This window comes from Epinephelus moara, chromosome 23 (assembly GCF_006386435.1).
Source record: "Epinephelus moara isolate mb chromosome 23, YSFRI_EMoa_1.0, whole genome shotgun sequence".
Taxonomy (NCBI): Eukaryota; Metazoa; Chordata; class Actinopteri; order Perciformes; family Serranidae; genus Epinephelus; species Epinephelus moara.
The window spans coordinates 612,659-623,147 of record NC_065528.1 but is presented as its reverse complement, the minus strand read 5'-3'; the positions used below and the strand labels follow the sequence as shown (position 1 = coordinate 623,147).

At 40.8% G+C, this 10,489-nt stretch overlaps 1 protein-coding gene across 2 annotated transcripts in view; it reads right to left on the bottom strand.

Annotated features, from left to right (window-relative positions):
- cog5 (component of oligomeric golgi complex 5) overlaps positions 1-10,489 on the bottom strand; it is a 182,464-nt gene that overhangs the window by 87,452 nt on the left and 84,523 nt on the right. The window lies entirely within an intron of this gene.

The following is a 10,489-nucleotide window of genomic DNA, read 5'->3' as shown; positions in this document are numbered from 1 at the left end:
ATATATATATATATATATATATATATATATATATATTTATATGTATGTGTGTGTGTGTGTGTGTGTGTGTGTGTGTGTGTGTCTACAGTGCATATGTGTGTGTCTGTTTCTCTAGAGCCCCATATGGCCACACACATAACACAATGACAGAAGTTGTTAGTTAAGGCTACTCCAGCAGTAGTCACGCTAAAAATACTTCTACTGAGGGCGGAATACACGGGGGAGGGAGGAGTGTGAGTGAGTGTGTGTGTGTGTGTGTGTGTGTGTGTGTGTGTGTGTGTGTGTGTGTGTGTCTGTGTATGTGTGTGCGTGTGAGAGAGAGAGAGACAGAGAGGGAGAGAGAGAGGGAGAGAGAGAGAGAGAAAGTGAGCGAGAGTGCATGTGCCTAATTTTGGAAAAACTGCTTATTGTCTAGACGTAGGAGTGAACAACAGTGGCTAAGACTTTGGAGAGGACTGTAGAGTCACAGTACCTGTTTAATAATGTTTAGTTAGTATCACATGGTATTACAGTTGGGAGTTGTTTTTAAATTACTCTCTAATGGAGACTTTTTTGTCCTTTTCAGATCTTCAGTGATTAATCATTGTCCTCTAAGTTTTTGAACCACACTGACAATACATCAAATGCTGGATGGAGCAGTGAGTGACAACAACCCTGACTACTTGTAAGAAATGCTAAATGGACCAAAGGTACTAAACTGAAAGTTTGTCATGGAAATGCAGCTTTTCAGTGCCAGGGCCCTACAGTCTCTGGCACTAAGGCCCTGATCACACAGAAAGCTGCAAAACGCGCTTTTTTGTAAACACTGTTTGCCACTAGTAAAAAAGTTTTTTTCAATTTGAGGAGTTCAGAGCATTCCTGCAAAATCGCCAGGCACCTACAGCACAGAAACACAAGGCATGTAGCAACGCAAAAATAGCGAGTAAAAAGCTTCATTCTCACTAAAGACTATTGCAAAAAGCTGCCTACAGCTGCTAAAAAGCCTTTTGTGTGATTGGGGCCTAAAGGTGTGAGGAACCTATGGTTTTTGTGGTGACTGTTATTAGGAGCCAAGTACCCAACCCGTGTGAAGGGCCTAAGGTGCTTGAAAATTCACAGAAATTTGCAAGTGCATGAGAACTGGTAAAAATGTTGATATTTTATGGATCTCATGCTTAGGTGTGACAGGTGTCAGGTGTAAAAATTTCAACAAAGTAGCCATCACAGTATATCACCTAGAAGTACAGAATTTAGGAGGCATGTGTAACATCCCCCCTAAAATATTTTTTAAAAAAATCAGCATTTTCACCCACCTGCCACTGCGGCTGGTGGAGTCAAAAATCTGCCAGCCACCCATCAGACAACCATTGTTTTCTTTTGGCTGGTGAGTGAAGCAAATTTAGCAGCTACTTGCACATTTTCCCAACATTTGGCTGGTGGCTGATGCCAATTTCCAACCCTGCAATGACTTTAAAAATAAAAAAAATAAAAAAAAGTTTGGGATGTGGAGTTTGAAAGATGTGGGCAAGCAGTGACCAAGCAGGAAGGGTTTAACAGAAAATGCTGCTGAGTAGTATTAAGGAAAAAAGCCTCTCTGCTTTAAAAGTGCAAACATGAAAGGATGAAGAGGAAAAGGAATCAAATACAGAAACTGTGCTAATATGGAAGCACCTAGAAAAACTCCTGAAACCTCAACAGCAACAGTCCATAAACCAAGCTGTGAACAGTCAATTTCCTGCAGAAGGTAGAAATCCAAATAATGCTGATCAACAGCATGATGAGAGGTTTAATTAGAAAAAGTGAGATGTCTGTGATGTTAAGACCAACAAGGTTGTCACATGTACTGTACTCCTGTGTCTGTGTGAAGAAGTAAGAAGAACATGGCTGCGCCATTGGCACACAAGCTGAAGCACCGCTACAACACTCTTCTGGACACTGGCAATATGTCATTTTGGACACTGAACAGACTGTCACACACACACACACACACACACACACGCACGCACGCAATCTTTAATGGGACACTGTCCCCTTGAGAACAAGGCTTTCTGGGGCAGATGAAGGTTAGCAGAGCTCACATGTGCTCCCTCTCTCACATGTATTTTACAGGACGACACATATACAAGGTGCTCTTCTCTCTTTTGCCTTTGTCTTTCTTTATTAATCAGAAAAACAGTTTAACACAGAAAAAAAATCTAATTTCCTTTTCTTTAAAAAAAAAATCTGAATACACAAATAAAGTATAAAAAGTAGGAAGAATAGAGACACAAAGGGCATCTGTGATGTCACAAGATATTCTAGCAATAAAAGATCAAAACAGAAAATACTTTAAGTAAACAACTAAAGGCTGGACAATGTAAACACAATTTTTAGGACTAATTCTACTTATTAACCCAAATGTAGTGCAGTGTGATGTGAGTGTAAATGCAGCACCACTGTAGGGCTGCTTTCATTTCTGTGATTTCTCTACTCCCTTGAAAGAACATAAACAGGATAGGGCTGCTTGTCACATTAGCTATTTACATAAAGGCATTTACTCTTACTAGTATTCAACAGCCAAAAGTATAGAAAAGGAGTAAGTGTGCTGTAATTAGTTAATAATGTAATAACCTGATACAGAAAACAAGAATGTATGTACACAGCAAATACCCCAAATAATTCAAAACCTGCTAAATGAAGATGTATCAGGTAATTTATACAGTGGAAAGTCTGGTACTGTTTGTCAGAGCAACATACATGAGTTTACAAACATGACAATTAAGTAGGACTTCCTACTGCAGCAACAACAATAGTACGTTTACATGCACAGTTAAGTGGAGCTATGGTTACTAGGCCATTTAATTGGACTATTGTCCTTGACCCAGTATACAAGCAAGGGAGGGGAATGAATTTATTGACCAAAGTATGTCTGACTCTGCTACAATAGGTGGCAATATGCCCCCTATCAGCTTGTTAGTATTGGAGCTTTTTCCTGTTGACCTATTACATCACAGACCAAACAACTGAGCACAGTCTAGCTGTTCCACCACTTTTTTGAGCAGGTCATCATTCCGTATTTTTCTCCCATCCATGTATTTTAAAATATCAATCAATCAATCAATCAATCAATTTTATTTATAAAGCCCAATATCACAAATCACAATTTGCCTCACAGGGCTTTACAGCATACGACATCCCTCTGTCCTTAGGACCCTCACAGCGGATAAGGAAAAACTCCCCCCAAAAAAACCCTTTAACGGGGGAAATATTCAACTCTTTCAGCTGACACAGCATTAACTGTGTCTCCTCGTTCATCCAAAAATGCATGGCTCTGGATCTAAGTTTCACCATGTTGTTACCGACTTCTTCTTCTGTAACACATCTAATACTATTCAACTTCCGAATCAAAGCCACGGGCAGACACTGTGGAGCATGGCCAGTTTGGTTCTGAATGACTGTATACGTATGACTCCCAGTTGCATAAACTGGGTGTGTTAGTCCGACTTTGAGAGATCTGATTTAGTACGATTTCAGTTAGACTGACATGTTTAGGTGTATTTTACTTTTCAGTGTCCACCCATGAACACATATTATTATTATTTTTTTTTTTTTAACTTATTTAGTCACAAATATTCTGTAATATTAACAGAAGTTTTCAAATAAAAGCCATTGTAAAATAATGGTGGTTTCAAATAATAGCTGGGGGTGTGTCCAGTACCAAAATGAAATCAATGCTAGCTAAAAAACAGTACAGAGGTTGGAACAGCCTACAAGGAATGGAAAATTATGCTGTGTGAGCCACTGGAGGGCTTTTAATATAAAACATCTACAAAGTGTTGTACCAAGCAGCAAACTCCGAGGCTGAAAAATGAAGCCAATGCAGTGCCAAAGTGCCAAAAACCTTTCGTTTAATGTCCACTTGAGCATGTTGCATTTTGCAGCCTTGTACAAAAAAAGAGTTTTGTCTCCACAGCTAATTTCAACATTCATGACAACTGTACAGGGGGAATTTTTTTCATGACTCACCTGTTTGCGTTTTAGTAAGGCTTAAAGTAACACATATTTTTGGGTGGGGCAAGTTGAATGACAGGCTGTCTGTGAGGCGTCGCCACAATATATGAGTCAGATCAACCCATCACTCCTTCACGGTGCCAAACTCCTGTCAAAATATGGTCACTTCTGGCTCCAAAAAAACCAAAATGGAGACAGCCGAAATGTTGCACTCGAGGCTTCAATACGGGAGTCCACAAACCAATGGGTGACGTGGTAGCTACACCCATTATTTATAGTCTATGTGTTGTACCGAGCAGCTAAGCACCAAATGAAAAAAACAAACCAAAGACTGCGCTACCACATTATTGTGACTTTGTCAAGATTACGGATGCACAATATTGGATTTTTTTTTTTGCCAATATCTGATATGCCAAGATGTAACAACTCATTTGACCGATAATTGATACAGATATTGATATATCCACTTTTTTCCCCACTTAATTTTGGTGATCATCAAGTCTCTTCTGTTGTGGAATTAACACCATATTATGCATGCATGCTCTTATCGCAATGGCCCACCAGCTGATGGAGACGTGAAAGAGAATGCTTTTCAATGTATGTAATATTCATTCATTGTGCAAAATAACAAAATTAGGTTGGCCGATTCTGACACTTAATTTTAAAGCCTATAATGGCTGATAGCAATGATGTGCCAATATTATTGTGCATCGAATCAAGACAAAACACATAAATATGGAAAAGTGTTGAGTTTGCATCTACAGCAAACTAAAACAGAAGGAGATTAGCATACCTGTGATGTGAATAATGGGCCAGGCCTCTATTTGAGAGTTAATAAGATTTGATATGAAACTTCACTATTTCACTTATTCCTGAAAAAAAATTCCCTTAGCTCATCCCTTCTCAACACAGGGGTCAAAGTTCCTATTGCACAATTGACCCAGGGCATTTTAGTGTAACCAAAAGGAAATAGTTGTCTTTTTTTGTACAAAGTGTTGTGTATGTGTAAACCCACCTGTACGCCCATAGAGGAAGTAGAGAAAGTATTAGTAGAGGAAGACGATGAGACCAGCCACCAGGCTGATATATACAATAAAATTGAAGCGTCACAACAACGTTCAACATGCTCATAGAGATATTTTGAGTATAATTGTTTTAACCCCAGCTAACAGTGCAGCACCACCCCATGATTGAATTTGCCACATAACGTTAGCTACAGCAGCAGTTGGGCAGCTGTTTCATTAAGAAGAATTTACATAACGTGACTTATGATGATTAAATGTTAAATTAATAAAACAGAGTCCTGCACTGAGTCGGGTAACGCGCAATAAGCTGTGTAACGGGTAAAAATATGTATACATACACAAATTTACGGGTATGGGCTAGGGATTGGTACAGAAACCGGGTACTAAATTACAGAGGTGGAAAAAGTACTGAAAAATTCTACTCAAGTAAAAGTACCTTTACTTTGATGAAATTCTACTTAAGTACAAGTAAAGCTACCCATCTAAAAATCTACTCAAGTAAAAGTAAAAAGTAGTTCGTTTAAATGTACTTAAAGTAGAAGTTACTTAGTTATTTCCAACAACTTGATGGGGGTCACTCCTATGCAGTGCAAAAATGGTCCAGGGGTCATAAATCCAATCCGAAAACTGGTTATTTATCTATGATGAACCATAGAATTCAATTAAATTTAGGGCTGCACAATATCATTAGAGCATCACCATCGCAATGTGTTCTTGTGCAATAGTCACATTGTGAGACTCGCAGTATAAGTTCATCATATCAATATAATATTAGTCAAAGGCAATATGCCATACTTATTTTGCTGGTTAATACTTTAGGTTGTGAAGATCTCAATTTCCATGACAGTTTGATTGTAAAATGTATATTTCATGCAAATACAGCCTTTCCAAATCCCAAATGATGACTTATTTCCAAATAGAGCTATTCAAGTTATTGCAATACACTGTATATTGCAATACATATCGCAGTATACAAAATTGTCGCATTGTCAGTTTTGCCTAATATTGCGCAGCCCTCATTCATTTTGACACACAACTGTTAGACTGATGATACACAGAGCAACTTTTTGAGCAATCTTGTTGGGCATTATTCTCAGGGATGCAAACAGGTGTATGGTCAAAAAGAGAGAGCTTGTCAAAGCGAAATTCTCAATATTAAAATACACTAACACTAATTTGGAAGAAAACTGTGTATTCCAAAACAGAACAAATCCATTGAGCAACAGTGTTTCCCCTATATGCAACTAGCAGCGGTGGTGCTCTGCTGCTGAAATATGACAGCTGCTGCTGATTTATTTTAAGTTGGGGTTTTTTTGCTCTTTAGAAACCACCGTTATATTATTTGGTGCAACGGACGCTTCATATCCAGGTCAATTCACACACTTGTGAGTAAAGCATATAAGAGGAGAGGAGAGGGCTCTGTCTTATCTCTTTATAAACTAAAGTCATATTATTTTGTGTGACGGACGCTTCATATAATAACATAACAATATAGGCCTACTATTTATGGTGTTATACGGTGAAACGTTTCACCTTATAACATGATGACTTATATTGTTTACACGACGGCATGTCATTTCTGTCACTACATGGTCGCACCTTGACAATCCTCCTCTGCTCTCTGTATCGCGCATGGTGGAGTTCGGCCCCAATGCGCGCACACACACACAGACACAGGTGAACACACAAGCGCGGCTCGAGCCACATTTTTCTGACCGACAATTATAAACGACACTGTGGACACGGGGTTTTCATTTGGTTTGTTTCTTCGTTCATTTCAACTACGGCGTCTGCTTCTGCTTCTGCGGAAGCACTCCCACCCTCCTCCATCTCTCTCTCCAGTAACTTGCCGGCACCGGCCGCTTGTTCTGGGTCAATTCCACGCAAGATTTCCGAGATTCACCCTTTTGGTTTCCATTTAGCCGAAAACTTTTCTTTTTTTACTTGGTAATGGATGTGATTTCAAATGTAGCGAAGTACGATACTTAGGTCAAAATTTACTTAAGTAAAAGTAAAATTACAGAATTAAAAAACTACTGAAAAAATTACAAATTACACAATAAGACTACTCAATTACAGTAATGTGAGTAAATGTAATTAGTTACTTTCCACCTCTGCTAAATTATCGGTACTTTTACACATTTTGGTTTAATTCTTTATCATCCTGCAGCCTCTCACCTGCGCTCTGTGCCAGGGCTGACCTCCTTCACATACACACACACACACACACACACAAACACACACACACACACACACACACACACACACACACACACACACACTTATACGACAAACGTAATCAGTGAACAGCCGAGCGGCACCTCCCACATTGGATCCGGAACCTATTTCATTGGATCCGCCTGTGTCACTATGAAAAATGAGTAACTGTTTGTTTAATGTTCAATATTGTTATCTGTCTTGTTAGTCTTTATTCCCCATTGAAGTTACACAAAAATCTCGTGTTTGCATATTTTAGATGCATTTTAAGGTGAATTTTCAGGGAAAGAGAGGGGAGGGGAGGCACTTCAGGTCACACAGGCAAGCGCTGGTTTGTTTTGAGACTGCAGTTAGCTTCCACTCAGCAGCAAAAAATGGCAAAAAGACAAGTAAGTTTGTAAGTTTTTCAAACTAGCCGGCCAGTCAAATCCTAAACAAGCCAAAATCGTTTCGGCAGATCAACAGTGTGGAGACCCCAGTGGAGACAGCAGCACAAGTAGCAGCACCATTAGGCCCGTTTCCACTGAAGAAGTTCCCGGTACTATTTGGGGGGCAGGAACTACTACAGGAACGTCCTCTTGCTCGGCTCTCTCAACCGCCGTGTCTCCACTGACAGAGCGGAGTACGAGGAAGGTTCCTGTAAAGTTACGGGCTCTGGATGTGACGTAATCGTTGCGCGACCATTTTGACCGGGGCGACGTAGGGACGTTGTTAGCTGTTAGCCGATAGCGGTGATGCTAGTGCAGAAGCACTTGTTGTTAGCTGGCATGACCCACATGGGGATCAAGGAGATGAAGATGACGAGAAGGCAGACGAGCACTTTAAATCTGTGAGAGATTGTGATGGCGATGAAGCAGATATTTGTCGGGGACACTTAAACTGGGAAAATCTGGACGGACGCTCAGTTTAAAGAGAAAAAAAGATGTTATCCCCGGTAGGGATGCACCGAATATTCGGTAACCGAATATATTCAGCCGAATATTGCAAAAAACCACACATTCGATATTCGGTGGAATAAGTTAAAAGCAAGGCCGAATAATAGTGGCGTGTTTTGATAACGCAATCAAACAGTGTGCCGTGACGGGCGGAGTAAAATGTCGGCAGTGTGGCGATCCGTCCGTCACCGCACTCGCATTTGCGACTAAAAATATTTTTGAGCGAGCAAAATAGGCTTAAATCATTCAGCAGGCTGTGCGAGCAGCCTACAGATTTCAACCACCAGCAGAAACGAAAGGCGAATCCCATCGGTTGTGGGTTGAACGGGGGTCACAGACACAGACAGTAATGCATTCCTGTCAATTACGGCGGCCATCGGCTTACCGGGCGACGGAGAAGTCGGCTCCAATTATATCCTCTTCTTGGCGTCATGACTGCCCAGAAGTACCTGAACAGCTGAGCCAGCTGAACACAGACCGTACGTGATGTGTCAGAGGAGAAACGAGCCGTTCCATGCCCACAAACCTCACCGCACTTTAGGGACTGTTCTTTACTTATGAAGGGACTTGACAGGGGAGGAGGGTGGCTGGTTGATTCTTATTTTATTTATTTATTTTATTTTGATCCCCCCTATGTTCATCACTTATTGATGCTGTTTTTGAAGTATGAATAAGTCAATAAGTAATTTATTCCATTGAAATATCATTGATGTATTATAGAAAAGTAATTTATCTTTTTATAAATGACAAAAGGCACATCTGTCTCATTTTTGTTGTGATATCGTGATACTACTCAGAACCATGATATTTTCATTGGTATCATACAGTGGGTCCCAATTTTGGTACCGTGACAACACTAATCTGGAAGGGGTTCATCTGCAAAAACTAATGAAAAACTAAACAACAATATTCGGTATTCAATACTCGGTATTCGGCCAAGCGCTTAATATTATTCAGCTTCGGCCACAAATTTTCATTTCGGTGCATCCCTAATCCCTGGCTTACGATGGAAAAAACTGGACTGGGCTGTGCGATTTGTAAAAAAGTGGGGTCACTGGGTCCAGAAAAAACTGCAGGTATGAAGCTTGCCAAAGAATGGATCTCAGGCTCATTTACATCATCTGTGCCCAACATCTAAAAACAACAAAGAGCCTTAAGGAAAAAGGTTTCTGAGCATGGGAGTACTAAAGCACATTTAATGGCATCAAATATTTTGGATAAGGCAAGCGAAGACACGTTGACAAACACAATAATCAATAACCAATCTGACCAGGTGCAAACGACTGCCAGAATTTTTCGTACTGCTTACAAGGAAGCCAAGCCCCACAGGCCAGTTTACGGATTTGAGCATGAAATAGACTGCCAGGAAATGAATGGTGTGGATATGGGGAGGATTCTCCACTCTAACGTGGTTACTTGAGAGGATTGTTACTTGTGCTGCAAAAATCGGACTCATGCTGGATGAGGCCACAGGCTTAAATAAAAAGAGTGCATTAATTGTGTATTTAAGACTGCAGTTACCTGAGATGGAATAGCCTGAGAACATATTCTTTGATCTTGTTGAGTTAGATGATGAGCGCTGAAGGCATTGTCCGCAAACTGTTGGATGCTGTAGATCACACCAACTTTAACGAGGCCTTCCTCTCAAAAACATTCATCGGTCTCACATGTGACAACACGTCTGTGATGCTCAGACGCAAGAGTGGGGTGGCAATTCGACTCCAAACCCGCTTCCCAAACATCATGGTGTGGCACTGCTCCGCGCATCGGCTTGAACTTGCAGTTGGTGATGTGATGAAAGAAATGGGGTTATTAATCATTTCAAAATCCTCATGGATAAACTTTACGCACTATACAGCACATCAAACAAAAACTGAGTGGAGCTCAACGAATGTGCTGACGGTTTGGACATTCAGTTGTGTAAAATTGGTCGGGTGTTGGACAACAGATGGGTGGCGTCTAGTCTCAGAACGGTCGAAGCTGTGTGGAGAAATGATCCTGCCCTCCACAGACATTTTACGCAAACTGCAGAGTATTCTGCGCGCGACAGCACAACTCGGGAAAGCCACAATGGCCTGGCAAAGCGCCTTTCATCCCATGCTTTTGTAAACAATTTAGGACTCATGTATGATGCACTACAAGAACTGTCAGAGCTGTCTCTCGAGCTCCAAAAACGAGAATGCAATATCATAATGGCGCATAAAGCCATTTGCCGACAGATCAGGGTGTTCGAGGCCATATCTGAGCGGCCCGGTCGACACAGCCAGCTGAGCCAGCACAAAGTCGAGGAAAACTCTTTTCAAGGTGTCCCCCTGCACGCAGGGCGGTTCACAGTCAAAACCC